Consider the following 5,069-nt stretch of genomic DNA (forward strand, 5'->3'; position numbering starts at 1 on the left):
GAAAGGAAAATGTAAAATTATCTTTGTTCTCAGATGACATGATCTAATATGTAGAAACCTTGAACATTCCACCAAAATATGAAGTTTAGAAATAATAAACAAATTCAATAAGAATTCAGGTTACAAAATTCAATTGCATTTTTAGCCACTAACAATGAACGTTCTAAAAAGGAAATTTAAAAAATAATCCAATTAATTGAAAATAATTGTTAAGGTGTCTGTACTAGGCCTCTCTGAGGAAGATCTACAAATGGCCAATTAACACGCAAGAAGATGCTCAACATCTCTAATCAAAACCACAATGAGACAACTTCACACATATTACAATGGTTATTAATCAAAAGAAGAAGGGAAAGAAAGGGAAAGAGAAGGGGAGAGCAGAGGGGAGAGGAGAGAAATATAGTCCAATGATTATGGAAAAAGAATGAAGGAATATCATTCACAGAAACATGATGTTTATATGTTAGACAGCAAAGAGATGCATGAAATTTAGTAAGTGTGGTAAAGTAGGTGGTAATATAATTTATATAGGAAGCCTTGTAAATATTATGGAACAAAACTACTTTAAACCATCTAAGTAAGACCCTTGCATGTGTAGATAGAATCAACAATAAATAAGGCAGGATAAGCTCTTAAGAACCATGATGGCAATTTAATAACTTGGGAAATCAGGAACTTTCTTTTTCTACACAAAGATAAGCATGTGTGAAGAAGAAGCCTATGCATCAGAAATATCTTGTCCTGATTTTAGAGAAGAGTGATATCTGAAAAGACCACATACAAATTTACAATCATTTGAATATACTCAGTATTATTGTGTGTATATTCTGTGCATGTATATGGGTATATATTTTTATGCTAAGGTCTGTCTCTGCCTTTTTGTATGTTTGTCTTTCATCTGCTTCTTTTCCATTCCCTCCTTCTTGGAGAACAAATAATGTCAGCCCCTTTCCAAGGAGACTTTGAGATCATGGTCCTAAAACCCAAGGCTATAGGGAGCTAAAGGCTTGGGTTTATTTTCAGAGCTGTCCCTCAGGAGACAAAAGGCCAGAAGTTTCAAAATCTTTTCTCTAAGGTGGGCATAATAGGGACTCCAGTTCACATTCTAGATGGAGTTAGGTTATATGTTGACCAAGGAATCTTTTTTATTTTTAATTTATTTTTTATTTATTTTCGGCATAACAGTATTCATTATTTTTTCACCACACCCAGTGCTCCATGCAATCCGTGCCCTCTATAATACCCACCACCTGGTACCCCAACCTCCCATCTCCCTGCCAATTCAAACCCCTCAGATTGTTTTTTAGAGTCCATAGTCTCTCATGGTTCACCTCCCCTTCCAATTTCCCCCAACTACCTTCTCCTCTCCATCTCCCCTTTTCCTCCATACTATTTGTTATGCTCCACAAATAAGTGAAACTATATGATAATTGCCTCTCTCTGCTTGACTTATTTCACTCAGCATAATCTCTTCCAGTCCCATCCATGTTGCTACAAAAGTTGGGTATTCCTCCTTTCTGATGGAGGCATAATACTCCATAGTGTATTGGACCACATCTTCCTTATCCATTCGTCCGTTGAAGGGCATCTTGGTTCTTTCCAACAGTTTGGCGACCGTGGCCATTGCTGCTATAAACATTGGGTTACAGTTGACCAAGGAATCTAACTGAGCCTTAACCCAAATCTCTTTGCTCAGAGGTAAGGCTGGGGTGTATGTGTCGGAGGGGCGGAGGTTGGCTTCACTTAATTTTTGTAAGGGAATATAGTGCATCCACCAGGACTCTGCTCTGTAGGCTACTGACTAAGAGTGAGGTCTTTGATGACAACTTCTACTCAGTAATAGGAAACAGAGAGATTTTTCTAGTATTTAGTAATTTCTATTCTCTCTGACAAATGCAGGATAGTAATGATAATGGCTTTTCATGGGAGTAGAAAAATCCAAATTAAGATAGGACCATAGGTGAAAGTAGGCTCGAAAAGCAAACAATAAAGGAGGCAGCAGGGAACTAAGAGTCTAAGAGGGACTCCTGCATCTTACTACATTCAGAGCACCTTGCTTAGACAGCTGGTCAGTATGCCTAAAGATCTTCAAGAGGATACATTTGTCACAATTTTCTTTTTTTATTTTTTTTTATTTTTTATAAACATATATTTTTATCCCCAGGGGTACAGATCTGTGAATCACCAGGTTTACACACTTCACAGCACTCACCAAAGCACATACACTCCCCAATGTCCATAACCCCACCCCCCTTCTCCCAACCCCCTTCCCCCCAGCAACCCTCAGTTTGTTTTGTGAGAAGAAGAGTCACTTATGGTTTGTCTTCCTCCCAATCCCATCTTGTTTCATTTATTCTTTTCCTACCCCCTTAACCCCCCATGTTGCATCACCACTTCCTCATATCAGGGAGACCATATCACTCGGCATCAGGGAAATACAAATCAAAACCACAATGAGATATCACCTCACAGCAGTCAGAATGGCTAAAATTAACAATTGCTGGCGAGGATGCAGAGAAAGGGGAAGCTTTCTACACTGTTGGTGGGAATGCAAGCTGGTGCAACCACTCTGGAAAACAGCATGGAGGCTCCTCAAAATGTTGAAAATAGAGGTACCCTATGACCCAGCAATTGCACTACTGGGTATTTACCCTAAAGATACAAACATAGTGATCAGAAGGGCACGTGCACCCCAATATTTATAGCAGCAATGTCCACAATATCCAAACTATGGAAAGAACCTAGATGTCCATCAACAGATGAATGGATAAAGAAGATGTGGTATATATACACAATGGAATACTATGCAGCCATCAAAAGAAATGAAATCTTGCCATTTGTGACAATGTGGATGGAACTAGAGGGTATCATGCTTAGCGAAATAAGTCAAGTGGAGAAAGACAACTATCTGTGTTTTTCTTGTCATTGTGGCCTGTATATGTAGCTGCACATTTTTGTCTTTGCTTTATTATGTTTGTCCTCAACATCCTCAATTTAGGAAGTTATTACATTATGTGTTAATCCAGATACCACTCTTCACTCATGAAAAAAGTACCAGATTGTAGAATATTTTGGATCAGAACTGTATAAGATGTTATATTATCTGTAAGCATTGACTCTGCTAGTAGTCATCATAAATGATGTGTCCTTTGAATTCAACTGTGTCCAGTAATGGGAATCTTCCTTTTGGTAAATCTAGTATAAGGAACCAGTTAGGAAATAATATCACTGCCTTCTCTTGCACTGCAATAAAACAAGAACTAATTTGAAATTATTTGAAACTATTTTTGTGCTTTATTTTTCTTCTAGGAATGGACATACATATCTTCTTCTCCTATTCTAGCCAAACCCAGAATGCCCCATCAAAATATAACCATATTTCATCTATCCACCTTTTTTCTTTTAGGCATCCCAGGGCTTGAGACTGCCCATGCCTGGATTTCATTGCCATTCTGTTGTATTTACTTTATGGCTCTTATTGGCAATGTCACAATCTCGACAGTCATATGGACAGAAAGAGCCCTCCGGAATACAATGTTCTTCTTTCTTGTCATTCTATCAGCCATAGACCTGGCCTTCTCTATAACCTCAGTACCATGAATGTTGGGTATCTTTTGGTTTAATGCTCATGAAATCGGCTTTGGAACTTGTGTAGCCAGATGTTTCTCATACACACCTTCACAGGAATGGAATCTGTTGTTCTGCTGACTGTGGCCTTTGACCGCTATGTAGCCATCTGTGACCCCCTCCACTATGCAACCATCCTGAAAGTCCAAGTGTTGTCAGGAATTAGAGTAGGGCTTGCACTGAGTGCAGTCGTGCTCACACTGCCCATGATCTACCTAATCCACCGTCTACCCTTTTGCAATGCCCGCATTACTGCCCACACCTACTGTGAACACATGGGCATTGCCAAGTTGGCTTGTGCCAACATTGAAATCAATGCTATCTATGGTCTCTTTGTTGCTTCCTTCCTTGTTCTTGTCCTGGTATTCGTTGGAATCTCTGATGGCTACATCCTCCATGCTGTATTCCGCCTCAAATCGCAAGAGGCCCGCCACAAGACACTGAGCACGTGCAACTCTCATGCCGCAGTCATGTTTGTTTTCTAAACACCCTCTCTTTTCTCCTTTCTCACTCACCAATTTGGCCAAAAAATACCCTCTTATGTCCACATTCTTGTTGCCAACACCTATGTGGTCCTTCCATCAGCCCTCAACCCTATCATCTATGGGGTAAGGACCAAGCAAATCAGAGAGTGTGTGAGCCAAGTATTTATTGGGAAATAAGGGACACTATACTTGGTCTTTGGGGATGAAGAGCTGCTTGTAGTCACAACATTAATGCCACCTCCATATTAATACTTTAGAAGCAGTTGCCAGCATATTTGTCCATGTAAGAAAACAGTGATTGAAGCCGCAAACTGATATGCCATAACAAATAATCCAAGCCTTGGGAAATAATTCCTGATTTAAGTCTGTTTTTAAGTTCTCATTATTTTTTCTGAAGGGCTGTAGCCTCTGACTATGGTAGTTCATTATTCTTGAAGAAAAGAGAAACCAGAAGACTTGCAGATGGGCCCCTATAATTTAATGTTTCCAAGTTTCTCTGATTAAACTCGGTGTTCAAATAATGTAACAGAATTCTGTGTGAAATGTCTACTAGTAAGTCTAAGCTTATTCTAATTATTTGTGGTAAATATTCAGATAAATCTTACAGTATGTAACAGTACTATAATATTCTTTCCAATAATATTATGTCCAAATCATTTTATAAGTTTATATTCAAATTCCCTAATTTTCCTTATTTTACCTCATGAATATAATCTTAGGGAAATATATCAAAAAGTTTTTTAAAATAATTAACACTTCCCTCCACTCCCCCCAAAAGATGACATAAATAAAGAGGCTTGAGAGTACAATTTTTATTCTTAACAAAGGAAAACTGATGCTATAAATTCAAATCCAGAATCATCCTATCTGTTGCAGTTATTGTAGCTTTTGGCAGTCATCTGTACAGCCTCTACGTGAGTCTTCACTCTCAGAGTTTACCAACACCACTCTACTGTG

The 5,069-nt window shown here is 38.6% G+C and overlaps 1 pseudogene; it reads left to right on the forward strand.

Moving 5' to 3' along the window:
* Positions 1-3,354: 3,354 nt before the first annotated feature.
* Positions 3,355-4,289, forward strand: LOC116598156 (annotated as a pseudogene).
* The last annotated feature ends 780 nt before the right edge of the window (positions 4,290-5,069 follow it).

This window comes from Mustela erminea, chromosome 9, assembly GCF_009829155.1.
Source record: "Mustela erminea isolate mMusErm1 chromosome 9, mMusErm1.Pri, whole genome shotgun sequence".
Classification (NCBI taxonomy): domain Eukaryota; kingdom Metazoa; phylum Chordata; class Mammalia; order Carnivora; family Mustelidae; genus Mustela; species Mustela erminea.